Raw genomic sequence first — 14,518 nt, 5'->3', positions numbered from 1 at the left:
CACCTCTCAACATTGCAGCCAAGACAATATAACAACTGTTTCTGCCCGGTTTCGAACCGGGGACCTTTCGCGTGTGAGGCGAACGTGATAACCACTACACTACAGAAACAGATGTCTACAGTTGATTCTTCTGTGATGAAACTTCTCAAAACAGGCTATTCCAAGGGCCTCTGGTTTTAGATTTCTTTCATGCAACCTTCCCAGACAGCCCTAGCTGAACGCTTGTATATGCCATGCAAGTTCAGCATTTTTGCAAAATGCTTAAAGAGAAATGTTTCCTATTTGCTCAGGCAGGGCAAGGTTAAAAGCATGAGACTCTAGCAAATATTCATCCATTACTGCAAAGAGAAAATTGATATTGGCTTTGAAATGCATACTGCAATACTACTTTAAAAAAGTACCAATGAAAGGGCTCGTCCGGGATTTGAACCCGGGACCTCTCGCACCCAAAGCGAGAATCATACCCCTAGACCAACGAGCCTTCGAAAGGCCCGCACCTCTGAAAAGCTAATACCAGCTCTAAGCACGCAATGAAGATCATGCTGGGGACTTTTTCATGCTTGGTCTGTGAATATACATGAAATTCAGTGTCAACTTACCCTTTCTCAAATGATATCACTATCATTTATAAGTGTCCCCTTTTATTTTGCCCCAGCATTGGACACGTCTTACAGAAAGTCAGCACTTATTTATCTATTTCTGCATTGGCTAGACCCTAAAGAGAAAGAATAAAAAGCTGTTCATAGCAACATAAGAAACACATGTTGCATTTTCTCTCAAATGCTTATTCCCTTTGTGCAAATCGGAATGCCAAGGTGAATAACTGGGCCACAGATTCTGGCTAATTATCTTTCCCTTGAATGCAAGTAGCAATAAAAACGGCCTAATGCAGGACTAAAGCATTCCATGCAAGCCTCTAACATCATAACATAACTGAGCTGCTGGTAGCAAGCTAAGCAATACCTTCCCAAAATGAGAAGTACATGTGCTAATCCGCTCAATCAGGCTCGATCAGGCGAGATATAGAAAAGGTGGAAAGGGTCCAAATGGCTGTCCCTTCCTTTTTAGGGTGGGTCCTTCTGACTATCATAGGATTGCTTGTAAGAGTGGCCAGGGTCAGAGAAAAAACTTTCAACCCTTCTTAGTGTTCTATCCAGAAGCAGGCATTTTCTGTGCCTTTAATTTCAGGCTTTTCCCAGCAGTCTCTGTTCTGCCTATGTAAATTAACAAAAGCAGTGCTTATTCATCACTTACTCTAATGTCCTTACTGTCCAGAAAGCTCTGCCTAAGTATGCTTTTTTTCTTTTTCAGTGAAATTCTAAATGTTTTTTCTGCCCAGTCTATGGCAGTAGAATGCTGCTTATGATGCCACATTTTGTTGAATCACCAAGGTACAACTACAGAGGAATATATGAGTCTGAACGACATGGAACTCTTAGCTAACACATCACAATGTGTGATGCTTGCCAACCAAGCACTAGATTCTGGAGCGCTGATGATCAGAACATTCTGCTCCTGAAGGAAAGGAAAGACAGCTTGATGGAAAATAAAGTCTCAGTTTATAGTAACACTCTCTCTCTCCCAATATCTATCTATCTATCTATCTATCTATCTATCTATCTATCTATCTATCTATCTATCTATCTATCTATCTATCTATCTATCTATCTATCTATCTATCTATCTATCTATCTATCTATCTATCTATCTATCTATCTATCTATCTATCTATCTATCTATCTTTATATATGGATACCTGCGTACACATACATATAGATATGCCATGCATTCCTTTAGATTTGTTCCAACCTCTTACCATTTATTTGAGAATCCCTACTTTTCAAGTGACTGCAAATGAAGTCATTTCCGGCACTTTTTGGCCGGTGCAAGGTAACAAAAACACATGACAACTTTTAATAAAAATCATTGGTCTCTTTGTTAACGCGCACTGTCAAACATGGGGCTTTCACACGTCAGGTAAACATGATAACCAATACACAACAGAAGCAGATGTAGATTGCTTATCAATGCCGGGATAGAACAGTTGTGAATTGAGTAGAAGAAGGGCCCCTGAATTGATACTTATTATATACAGCCTGTAAGATAATGAAAAATGCAGGCTAGGAAAGGAGATGCAAATATCAATGTATTAGAAAAATACATAAAGAGGAGTGATTTGCTTTTATTCATTCAAGGCTAGAAAAAATCAACATACTATTGCAAGCATTCATACACCACCAAATAGAAATAAACAATTCTGACATTAAACTTAAAGGTGACGATGCATTTGTATCATCACCTTGAGAAGGGTCACCGAGGAATTGAGCCCAGGGCTTCTGCACTTAAACACCAGAAACACTCCACTAAACTAAGATGCCTGTTGGTGCCAACAATTCCCAAAGTTAATGCGTGTTCTAGGTGAGCAATGAACAGAATGCAGGGCTCTTTTCAAAGCGAGGTCTGTGAATCAACAGATACATCCACATGCCAATTACTTTAGTGTTTTTAAGAGAATTCACTTTCTTGGAACGAGTCTGCATGAAACCATCTTCAGGGCCTGGACAATTTCATGGCACAACGGCACCTCTCAACATTGCAGCCAAGACAATATAACAACTGTTTCTGCCCGGTTTCGAACCGGGGACCTTTCGCGTGTGAGGCGAACGTGATAACCACTACACTACAGAAACAGATGTCTACAGTTGATTCTTCTGTGATGAAACTTCTCAAAACAGGCTATTCCAAGGGCCTCTGGTTTTAGACTTCTTTCATGCAACCTTCCCAGACAGCCCTAGCTGAACGCTTGTATATGCCATGCAAGTTCAGCATTTTTGCAAAATGCTTAAAGAGAAATGTTTCCTATTTGCTCAGGCAGGGCAAGGTTAAAAGCATGAGACTCTAGCAAATATTCATCCACTACTGCAAAGAGAAAATTGATATTGGCTTTGAAATGCATACTGCAATACTACTTTAAAAAAGCACCAATGAAAGGGCTCGTCCGGGATTTGAACCCGGGACCTCTCGCACCCAAAGCGAGAATCATACCCCTAGACCAACGAGCCTTCGAAAGGCCCGCACCTCTGAAAAGCTAATACCAGCTCTAAGCACGCAATGAAGATCATGCTGGGGACTTTTTCATGCTTGGTCTGTGAATATACATGAAATTCAGTGTCAACTTACCCTTTCTCAAATGATATCACTATCATTTATAAGTGTCCCCTTTTATTTTGTCCCAGCTTTGGACACGTCTTACAGAAAGTCAGCACTTATTTATCTATTTCTGCATTGGCTAGACCCTAAAGAGAAAGAATAAAAAGCTGTTCATAGCAACATAAGAAACACATGTTGCATTTTCTCTCAAATGCTTATTCCCTTTGTGCAAATCGGAATGCCAAGGTGAATAACTGGGCCACAGATTCTGGCTAATTATCTTTCCCTTGAATGCAAGTAGCAATAAAAACGGCCTAATGCAGGACTAAAGCATTCCTTGCAAGCCTCTAACATCATAACATAACTGAGCTGCTGGTAGCAAGCTAAGCAATACCTTCCCAAAATGAGAAGTACATGTGCTAATCCGCTCAATCAGCGCTCGATCAGGTTGCGATCAGGCGAGATATAGAAAAGGTGGAAAGGGTCCAAATGGCTGTCCCTTCCTTTTCAGGGTGGGTCCTTCTGACTATCATAGGATTGCTTGTAAGAGTGGCCAGGGTCAGAGAAAAAACTTTCAACCCTTCTTAGTGTTCTATCCAGAAGCAGGCATTTTCTGTGCCTTTAATTTCAGGCTTTTCCCAGCAGTCTCTGTTCTGCCTATGTAAATTAACAAAAGCAGTGCTTATTCATCACTTACTCTAATGTCCTTACTGTCCAGAAAGCTCTGCCTAAGTATGCTTTTTTTCTTTTTCAGTGAAATTCTAAATGTTTTTACTGCCCAGTCTATGGCAGTAGAATGCTGCTTATGATGCCACATTTTGTTGAATCACCAAGGTACAACTACAGAGGAATATATGAGTCTGAACGACATGGAACTCTTAGCTAACACATCACAATGTGTGATGCTTGCCAACCAAGCACTAGATTCTGGAGCGCTGATGATCAGAACATTCTGCTCCTGAAGGAAAGGAAAGACAGCTTGATGGAAAATAAAGTCTCAGTTTATAGTAACGCTCTCTCTCTCCCAATATCTATCTATCTATCTATCTATCTATCTATCTATCTATCTATCTATCTATCTATCTATCTATCTATCTATCTATCTATCTATCTATCTATCTATCTATCTATCTATCTATCTATCTATCTATCTATCTATCTATCTATCTATCTATCTATCTATCTATCTTTATATATGGATACCTGCGTACACATACATATAGATATGCCATGCATTCCTTTAGATTTGTTCCAACCTCTTACCATTTATTTGAGAATCCCTACTTTTCAAGTGACTGCAAATGAAGTCATTTCCGGCACTTTTTGGCCGGTGCAAGGTAACAAAAACACATGACAACTTTTAATAAAAATCATTGGTCTCTTTGTTAACGCGCACTGTCAAACATGGGGCTTTCACACGTCAGGTAAACATGATAACCAATACACAACAGAAGCAGATGTAGATTGCTTATCAATGCCGGGATAGAACAGTTGTGAATTGAGTAGAAGAAGGGCCCCTGAATTGATACTTATTATATACAGCCTGTAAGATAATGAAAAATGCAGGCTAGGAAAGGAGATGCAAATATCAATGTATTAGAAAAATACATAAAGAGGAGTGATTTGCTTTTATTCATTCAAGGCTAGAAAAAATCAACATACTATTGCAAGCATTCATACACCACCAAATAGAAATAAACAATTCTGACATTAAACTTAAAGGTGACGATGCATTTGTATCATCACCTTGAGAAGGGTCACCGAGGAATTGAGCCCAGGGCTTCTGCACTTAAACACCAGAAACACTCCACTAAACTAAGATGCCTGTTGGTGCCAACAATTCCCAAAGTTAATGCGTGTTCTAGGTGAGCAATGAACAGAATGCAGGGCTCTTTTCAAAGCAAGGTCTGTGAATCAACAGATACATCCACATGCCAATTACTTTAGTGTTTTTAAGAGAATTCACTTTCTTGGAACGAGTCTGCATGAAACCATCTTCAGGGCCTGGACAATTTCATGGCAAAACGGCACCTCTCAACATTGCAGCCAAGACAATATAACAACTGTTTCTGCCCGGTTTCGAAACGGGGACCTTTCGTGTGTGAGGCGAACGTGATAACCACTACACTACAGAAACAGATGTCTACAGTTGATTCTTCTGTGATGAAACTTCTCAAAACAGGCTATTCCAAGGGCCTCTGGTTTTAGATTTCTTTCATGCAACCTTCCCAGACAGCCCTAGCTGAACGCTTGTATATGCCATGCAAGTTCAGCATTTTTGCAAAATGCTTAAAGAGAAATGTTTCCTATTTGCTCAGGCAGGGCAAGGTTAAAAGCATGAGACTCTAGCAAATATTCATCCACTACTGCAAAGAGAAAATTGATATTGGCTTTGAAATGCATACTGCAATACTACTTTAAAAAAGCACCAATGAAAGGGCTCGTCCGGGATTTGAACCCGGGACCTCTCGCACCCAAAGCGAGAATCATACCCCTAGACCAACGAGCCTTCGAAAGGCCCGCACCTCTGAAAAGCTAATACCAGCTCTAAGCACGCAATGAAGATCATGCTGGGGACTTTTTCATGCTTGGTCTGTGAATATACATGAAATTCAGTGTCAACTTACCCTTTCTCAAATGATATCACTATCATTTATAAGTGTCCCCTTTTATTTTGTCCCAGCATTGGACACGTCTTACAGAAAGTCAGCACTTATTTATCTATTTCTGCATTGGCTAGACCCTAAAGAGAAAGAATAAAAAGCTGTTCATAGCAACATAAGAAACACATGTTGCATTTTCTCTCAAATGCTTATTCCCTTTGTGCAAATCGGAATGCCAAGGTGAATAAATGGGCCACAGATTCTGGCTAATTATCTTTCCCTTGAATGCAAGTAGCAATAAAAACGGCCTAATGCAGGACTAAAGCATTCCATGCAAGCCTCTAACATCATAACATAACTGAGCTGCTGGTAGCAAGCTAAGCAATACCTTCCCAAAATGAGAAGTACATGTGCTAATCCGCTCAATCAGGCTCGATCAGGCTCGATCAGGCGAGATATAGAAAAGGTGGAAAGGGTCCAAATGGCTGTCCCTTCCTTTTTAGTGTGGGTCCTTCTGACTATCATAGGATTGCTTGTAAGAGTGGCCAGGGTCAGAGAAAAAACTTTCAACCCTTCTTAGTGTTCTATCCAGAAGCAGGCATTTTCTGTGCCTTTAATTTCAGGCTTTTCCCAGCAATCTCTGTTCTGCCTATGTAAATTAACAAAAGCAGTGCTTATTCATCACTTACTCTAATGTCCTTACTGTCCAGAAAGCTCTGCCTAAGTATGCTTTTTTTCTTTTTCAGTGAAATTCTAAATGTTTTTTCCGCCCAGTCTATGGCAGTAGAATGCTGCTTATGATGCCACATTTTGTTGAATCACCAAGGTACAACTACAGAGGAATATATGAGTCTGAACGACATGGAACTCTTAGCTAACACATCACAATGTGTGATGCTTGCCAACCAAGCACTAGATTCTGGAGCGCTGATGATCAGAACATTCTGCTCCTGAAGGAAAGGAAAGACAGCTTGATGGAAAATAAAGTCTCAGTTTATAGTAACGCTCTCTCTCTCCCAATATCTATCTATCTATCTATCTATCTATCTATCTATCTATCTATCTATCTATCTATCTATCTATCTATCTATCTATCTATCTATCTATCTATCTATCTATCTATCTATCTATCTATCTATCTATCTATCTATCTATCTATCTATCTATCTATCTATCTATCTATCTATCTATCTATCTATCTTTATATATGGATACCTGCGTACACATACATATAGATATGCCATGCATTCCTTTAGATTTGTTCCAACCTCTTACCATTTATTTGAGAATCCCTACTTTTCAAGTGACTGCAAATGAAGTCATTTCCGGCACTTTTTGGCCGGTGCAAGGTAACAAAAACACATGACAACTTTTAATAAAAATCATTGGTCTCTTTGTTAACGCGCACTGTCAAACATGGGGCTTTCACACGTCAGGTAAACATGATAACCAATACACAACAGAAGCAGATGTAGATTGCTTATCAATGCCGGGATAGAACAGTTGTGAATTGAGTAGAAGAAGGGCCCCTGAATTGATACTTATTATATACAGCCTGTAAGATAATGAAAAATGCAGGCTAGGAAAGGAGATGCAAATATCAATGTATTAGAAAAATACATAAAGAGGAGTGATTTGCTTTTATTCATTCAAGGCTAGAAAAAATCAACATACTATTGCAAGCATTCATACACCACCAAATAGAAATAAACAATTCTGACATTAAACGTAAAGGTGACGATGCATTTGTATCATCACCTTGAGAAGGGTCACCGAGGAATTGAGCCCAGGGCTTCTGCACTTAAACACCAGAAACACTCCACTAAACTAAGATGCCTGTTGGTGCCAACAATTCCCAAAGTTAATGCGTGTTCTAGGTGAGCAATGAACAGAATGCAGGGCTCTTTTCAAAGCGAGGTCTGTGAATCAACAGATACATCCACATGCCAATTACTTTAGTGTTTTTAGGAGAATTCACTTTCTTGGAACGAGTCTGCATGAAACCATCTTCAGGGCCTGGACAATTTCATGGCAAAACGGCACCTCTCAACATTGCAGCCAAGACAATATAACAACTTTTTCTGCCCGGTTTCGAACCGGGGACCTTTCGCGTGTGAGGCGAACGTGATAACCACTACACTACAGAAACAGATGTCTACAGTTGATTCTTCTGTGATGAAATTTCTCAAAACAGGCTATTCCAAGGGCCTCTGGTTTTAGATTTCTTTCATGCAACCTTCCCAGACAGCCCTAGCTGAACGCTTGTATATGCCATGCAAGTTCAGCATTTTTGCAAAATGCTTAAAGAGAAATGTTTCCTAGTTGCTCAGGCAGGGCAAGGTTAAAAGCATGAGACTCTAGCAAATATTCATCCACTACTGCAAAGAGAAAATTGATATTGGCTTTGAAATGCATACTGCAATACTACTTTAAAAAAGCACCAATGAAAGGGCTCGTCCGGGATTTGAACCCGGGACCTCTCGCACCCAAAGCGAGAATCATACCCCTAGACCAACGAGCCTTCGAAAGGCCCGCACCTCTGAAAAGCTAATACCAGCTCTAAGCACGCAATGAAGATCATGCTGGGGACTTTTTCATGCTTGGTCTGTGAATATACATGAAATTCAGTGTCAACTTACCCTTTCTCAAATGATATCACTATCATTTATAAGTGTCCCCTTTTATTTTGTCCCAGCTTTGGACACGTCTTACAGAAAGTCAGCACTTATTTATCTATTTCTGCATTGGCTAGACCCTAAAGAGAAAGAATAAAAAGCTGTTCATAGCAACATAAGAAACACATGTTGCATTTTCTCTCAAATGCTTATTCCCTTTGTGCAAATCGGAATGCCAAGGTGAATAACTGGGCCACAGATTCTGGCTAATTATCTTTCCCTTGAATGCAAGTAGCAATAAAAACGGCCTAATGCAGGACTAAAGCATTCCTTGCAAGCCTCTAACATCATAACATAACTGAGCTGCTGGTAGCAAGCTAAGCAATACCTTCCCAAAATGAGAAGTACATGTGCTAATCCGCTCAATCAGCGCTCGATCAGGTTGCGATCAGGCGAGATATAGAAAAGGTGGAAAGGGTCCAAATGGCTGTCCCTTCCTTTTCAGGGTGGGTCCTTCTGACTATCATAGGATTGCTTGTAAGAGTGGCCAGGGTCAGAGAAAAAACTTTCAACCCTTCTTAGTGTTCTATCCAGAAGCAGGCATTTTCTGTGCCTTTAATTTCAGGCTTTTCCCAGCAGTCTCTGTTCTGCCTATGTAAATTAACAAAAGCAGTGCTTATTCATCACTTACTCTAATGTCCTTACTGTCCAGAAAGCTCTGCCTAAGTATGCTTTTTTTCTTTTTCAGTGAAATTCTAAATGTTTTTACTGCCCAGTCTATGGCAGTAGAATGCTGCTTATGATGCCACATTTTGTTGAATCACCAAGGTACAACTACAGAGGAATATATGAGTCTGAACGACATGGAACTCTTAGCTAACACATCACAATGTGTGATGCTTGCCAACCAAGCACTAGATTCTGGAGCGCTGATGATCAGAACATTCTGCTCCTGAAGGAAAGGAAAGACAGCTTGATGGAAAATAAAGTCTCAGTTTATAGTAACGCTCTCTCTCTCCCAATATCTATCTATCTATCTATCTATCTATCTATCTATCTATCTATCTATCTATCTATCTATCTATCTATCTATCTATCTATCTATCTATCTATCTATCTATCTATCTATCTATCTATCTATCTATCTATCTATCTATCTATCTATCTATCTATCTATCTATCTATCTATCTATCTATCTATCTATCTATCTATCTATCTTTATATATGGATACCTGCGTACACATACATATAGATATGCCATGCATTCCTTTAGATTTGTTCCAACCTCTTACCATTTATTTGAGAATCCCTACTTTTCAAGTGACTGCAAATGAAGTCATTTCCGGCACTTTTTGGCCGGTGCAAGGTAACAAAAACACATGACAACTTTTAATAAAAATCATTGGTCTCTTTGTTAACGCGCACTGTCAAACATGGGGCTTTCACACGTCAGGTAAACATGATAACCAATACACAACAGAAGCAGATGTAGATTGCTTATCAATGCCGGGATAGAACAGTTGTGAATTGAGTAGAAGAAGGGCCCCTGAATTGATACTTATTATATACAGCCTGTAAGATAATGAAAAATGCAGGCTAGGAAAGGAGATGCAAATATCAATGTATTAGAAAAATACATAAAGAGGAGTGATTTGCTTTTATTCATTCAAGGCTAGAAAAAATCAACATACTATTGCAAGCATTCATACACCACCAAATAGAAATAAACAATTCTGACATTAAACGTAAAGGTGACGATGCATTTGTATCATCACCTTGAGAAGGGTCACCGAGGAATTGAGCCCAGGGCTTCTGCACTTAAACACCAGAAACACTCCACTAAACTAAGATGCCTGTTGGTGCCAACAATTCCCAAAGTTAATGCGTGTTCTAGGTGAGCAATGAACAGAATGCAGGGCTCTTTTCAAAGCGAGGTCTGTGAATCAACAGATACATCCACATGCCAATTACTTTAGTGTTTTTAGGAGAATTCACTTTCTTGGAACGAGTCTGCATGAAACCATCTTCAGGGCCTGGACAATTTCATGGCAAAACGGCACCTCTCAACATTGCAGCCAAGACAATATAACAACTTTTTCTGCCCGGTTTCGAACCGGGGACCTTTCGCGTGTGAGGCGAACGTGATAACTACTACACTACAGAAACAGATGTCTACAGTTGATTCTTCTGTGATGAAATTTCACAAAACAGGCTATTCCAAGGGCCTCTGGTTTTAGATTTCTTTCATGCAACCTTCCCAGACAGCCCTAGCTGAACGCTTGTATATGCCATGCAAGTTCAGCATTTTTGCAAAATGCTTAAAGAGAAATGTTTCCTAGTTGCTCAGGCAGGGCAAGGTTAAAAGCATGAGACTCTAGCAAATATTCATCCACTACTGCAAAGAGAAAATTGATATTGGCTTTGAAATGCATACTGCAATACTACTTTAAAAAAGCACCAATGAAAGGGCTCGTCCGGGATTTGAACCCAGGACCTCTCGCACCCAAAGCGAGAATCATACCCCTAGACCAACGAGCCTTCGAAAGGCCCGCACCTCTGAAAAGCTAATACCAGCTCTAAGCACGCAATGAAGATCATGCTGGGGACTTTTTCATGCTTGGTCTGTGAATATACATGAAATTCAGTGTCAACTTACCCTTTCTCAAATGATATCACTATCATTTATAAGTGTCCCCTTTTATTTTGTCCCAGCTTTGGACACGTCTTACAGAAAGTCAGCACTTATTTATCTATTTCTGCATTGGCTAGACCCTAAAGAGAAAGAATAAAAAGCTGTTCATAGCAACATAAGAAACACATGTTGCATTTTCTCTCAAATGCTTATTCCCTTTGTGCAAATCGGAATGCCAAGGTGAATAACTGGGCCACAGATTCTGGCTAATTATCTTTCCCTTGAATGCAAGTAGCAATAAAAACGGCCTAATGCAGGACTAAAGCATTCCTTGCAAGCCTCTAACATCATAACATAACTGAGCTGCTGGTAGCAAGCTAAGCAATACCTTCCCAAAATGAGAAGTACATGTGCTAATCCGCTCAATCAGCGCTCGATCAGGTTGCGATCAGGCGAGATATAGAAAAGGTGGAAAGGGTCCAAATGGCTGTCCCTTCCTTTTCAGGGTGGGTCCTTCTGACTATCATAGGATTGCTTGTAAGAGTGGCCAGGGTCAGAGAAAAAACTTTCAACCCTTCTTAGTGTTCTATCCAGAAGCAGGCATTTTCTGTGCCTTTAATTTCAGGCTTTTCCCAGCAGTCTCTGTTCTGCCTATGTAAATTAACAAAAGCAGTGCTTATTCATCACTTACTCTAATGTCCTTACTGTCCAGAAAGCTCTGCCTAAGTATGCTTTTTTTCTTTTTCAGTGAAATTCTAAATGTTTTTACTGCCCAGTCTATGGCAGTAGAATGCTGCTTATGATGCCACATTTTGTTGAATCACCAAGGTACAACTACAGAGGAATATATGAGTCTGAACGACATGGAACTCTTAGCTAACACATCACAATGTGTGATGCTTGCCAACCAAGCACTAGATTCTGGAGCGCTGATGATCAGAACATTCTGCTCCTGAAGGAAAGGAAAGACAGCTTGATGGAAAATAAAGTCTCAGTTTATAGTAACGCTCTCTCTCTCCCAATATCTATCTATCTATCTATCTATCTATCTATCTATCTATCTATCTATCTATCTATCTATCTATCTATCTATCTATCTATCTATCTATCTATCTATCTATCTATCTATCTATCTATCTATCTATCTATCTATCTATCTATCTATCTATCTATCTATCTATCTATCTATCTATCTATCTATCTTTATATATGGATACCTGCGTACACATACATATAGATATGCCATGCATTCCTTTAGATTTGTTCCAACCTCTTACCATTTATTTGAGATTCCCTACTTTTCAAGTGACTGCAAATGAAGTCATTTCCGGCACTTTTTGGCCGGTGCAAGGTAACAAAAACACATGACAACTTTTAATAAAAATCATTGGTCTCTTTGTTAACGCGCACTGTCAAACATGGGGCTTTCACACGTCAGGTAAACATGATAACCAATACACAACAGAAGCAGATGTAGATTGCTTATCAATGCCGGGATAGAACAGTTGTGAATTGAGTAGAAGAAGGGCCCCTGAATTGATACTTATTATATACAGCCTGTAAGATAATGAAAAATGCAGGCTAGGAAAGGAGATGCAAATATCAATGTATTAGAAAAATACATAAAGAGGAGTGATTTGCTTTTATTCATTCAAGGCTAGAAAAAATCAACATACTATTGCAAGCATTCATACACCACCAAATAGAAATAAACAATTCTGACATTAAACTTAAAGGTGACGATGCATTTGTATCATCACCTTGAGAAGGGTCACCGAGGAATTGAGCCCAGGGCTTCTGCACTTAAACACCAGAAACACTCCACTAAACTAAGATGCCTGTTGGTGCCAACAATTCCCAAAGTTAATGCGTGTTCTAGGTGAGCAATGAACAGAATGCAGGGCTCTTTTCAAAGCAAGGTCTGTGAATCAACAGATACATCCACATGCCAATTACTTTAGTGTTTTTAAGAGAATTCACTTTCTTGGAACGAGTCTGCATGAAACCATCTTCAGGGCCTGGACAATTTCATGGCAAAACGGCACCTCTCAACATTGCAGCCAAGACAATATAACAACTGTTTCTGCCCGGTTTCGAAACGGGGACCTTTCGCGTGTGAGGCGAACGTGATAACCACTACACTACAGAAACAGATGTCTACAGTTGATTCTTCTGTGATGAAACTTCTCAAAACAGGCTATTCCAAGGGCCTCTGGTTTTAGATTTCTTTCATGCAACCTTCCCAGACAGCCCTAGCTGAACGCTTGTATATGCCATGCAAGTTCAGCATTTTTGCAAAATGCTTAAAGAGAAATGTTTCCTATTTGCTCAGGCAGGGCAAGGTTAAAAGCATGAGACTCTAGCAAATATTCATCCACTACTGCAAAGAGAAAATTGATATTGGCTTTGAAATGCATACTGCAATACTACTTTAAAAAAGCACCAATGAAAGGGCTCGTCCGGGATTTGAACCCGGGACCTCTCGCACCCAAAGCGAGAATCATACCCCTAGACCAACGAGCCTTCGAAAGGCCCGCACCTCTGAAAAGCTAATACCAGCTCTAAGCACGCAATGAAGATCATGCTGGGGACTTTTTCATGCTTGGTCTGTGAATATACATGAAATTCAGTGTCAACTTACCCTTTCTCAAATGATATCACTATCATTTATAAGTGTCCCCTTTTATTTTGTCCCAGCATTGGACACGTCTTACAGAAAGTCAGCACTTATTTATCTATTTCTGCATTGGCTAGACCCTAAAGAGAAAGAATAAAAAGCTGTTCATAGCAACATAAGAAACACATGTTGCATTTTCTCTCAAATGCTTATTCCCTTTGTGCAAATCGGAATGCCAAGGTGAATAAATGGGCCACAGATTCTGGCTAATTATCTTTCCCTTGAATGCAAGTAGCAATAAAAACGGCCTAATGCAGGACTAAAGCATTCCATGCAAGCCTCTAACATCATAACATAACTGAGCTGCTGGTAGCAAGCTAAGCAATACCTTCCCAAAATGAGAAGTACATGTGCTAATCCGCTCAATCAGGCTCGATCAGGCTCGATCAGGCGAGATATAGAAAAGGTGGAAAGGGTCCAAATGGCTGTCCCTTCCTTTTTAGTGTGGGTCCTTCTGACTATCATAGGATTGCTTGTAAGAGTGGCCAGGGTCAGAGAAAAAACTTTCAACCCTTCTTAGTGTTCTATCCAGAAGCAGGCATTTTCTGTGCCTTTAATTTCAGGCTTTTCCCAGCAATCTCTGTTCTGCCTATGTAAATTAACAAAAGCAGTGCTTATTCATCACTTACTCTAATGTCCTTACTGTCCAGAAAGCTCTGCCTAAGTATGCTTTTTTTCTTTTTCAGTGAAATTCTAAATGTTTTTTCCGCCCAGTCTATGGCAGTAGAATGCTGCTTATGATGCCACATTTTGTTGAATCACCAAGGTACAACTACAGAGGAATATATGAGTCTGAACGACATGGAACTCTTAGCTAACACATCACAATGTGTGATGCTT

General features: G+C 39.8%; 9 non-coding genes across 9 annotated transcripts; all 9 read right to left on the bottom strand.

The window, feature by feature from the left end:
- Positions 1-36: 36 nt before the first annotated feature.
- Positions 37-109, bottom strand: TRNAV-CAC (transfer RNA valine (anticodon CAC)). Its single transcript has one exon. It is a non-coding gene; the product is annotated as a tRNA-Val (tRNA).
- A 300-nt stretch (positions 110-409) lies between these two features.
- Positions 410-481, bottom strand: TRNAP-UGG (transfer RNA proline (anticodon UGG)). The gene has a single exon. It is a non-coding gene; the product is annotated as a tRNA-Pro (tRNA).
- Positions 482-2,617: 2,136 nt separating this feature from the next.
- On the bottom strand, positions 2,618-2,690 carry TRNAV-CAC (transfer RNA valine (anticodon CAC)). Its single transcript has one exon. It is a non-coding gene; the product is annotated as a tRNA-Val (tRNA).
- A 300-nt stretch (positions 2,691-2,990) lies between these two features.
- TRNAP-UGG (transfer RNA proline (anticodon UGG)) lies at positions 2,991-3,062 on the bottom strand. Its single transcript has one exon. It is a non-coding gene; the product is annotated as a tRNA-Pro (tRNA).
- Positions 3,063-5,587: 2,525 nt separating this feature from the next.
- TRNAP-UGG (transfer RNA proline (anticodon UGG)) lies at positions 5,588-5,659 on the bottom strand. The gene has a single exon. It is a non-coding gene; the product is annotated as a tRNA-Pro (tRNA).
- A 2,170-nt stretch (positions 5,660-7,829) lies between these two features.
- Positions 7,830-7,902, bottom strand: TRNAV-CAC (transfer RNA valine (anticodon CAC)). Its single transcript has one exon. It is a non-coding gene; the product is annotated as a tRNA-Val (tRNA).
- Positions 7,903-8,202: 300 nt separating this feature from the next.
- On the bottom strand, positions 8,203-8,274 carry TRNAP-UGG (transfer RNA proline (anticodon UGG)). The gene has a single exon. It is a non-coding gene; the product is annotated as a tRNA-Pro (tRNA).
- A 4,805-nt stretch (positions 8,275-13,079) lies between these two features.
- On the bottom strand, positions 13,080-13,152 carry TRNAV-CAC (transfer RNA valine (anticodon CAC)). The gene has a single exon. It is a non-coding gene; the product is annotated as a tRNA-Val (tRNA).
- Positions 13,153-13,452: 300 nt separating this feature from the next.
- On the bottom strand, positions 13,453-13,524 carry TRNAP-UGG (transfer RNA proline (anticodon UGG)). Its single transcript has one exon. It is a non-coding gene; the product is annotated as a tRNA-Pro (tRNA).
- Positions 13,525-14,518: the final 994 nt, after the last annotated feature.

This window comes from Lissotriton vulgaris, unplaced genomic scaffold (genome assembly GCF_964263255.1).
Source record: "Lissotriton vulgaris unplaced genomic scaffold, aLisVul1.2 SCAFFOLD_595, whole genome shotgun sequence".
NCBI classification, from domain to species: domain Eukaryota; kingdom Metazoa; phylum Chordata; class Amphibia; order Caudata; family Salamandridae; genus Lissotriton; species Lissotriton vulgaris.
The sequence above is the reverse complement of the archived record's forward strand: the minus strand, read 5'-3'. Positions and strand labels throughout refer to the sequence as shown.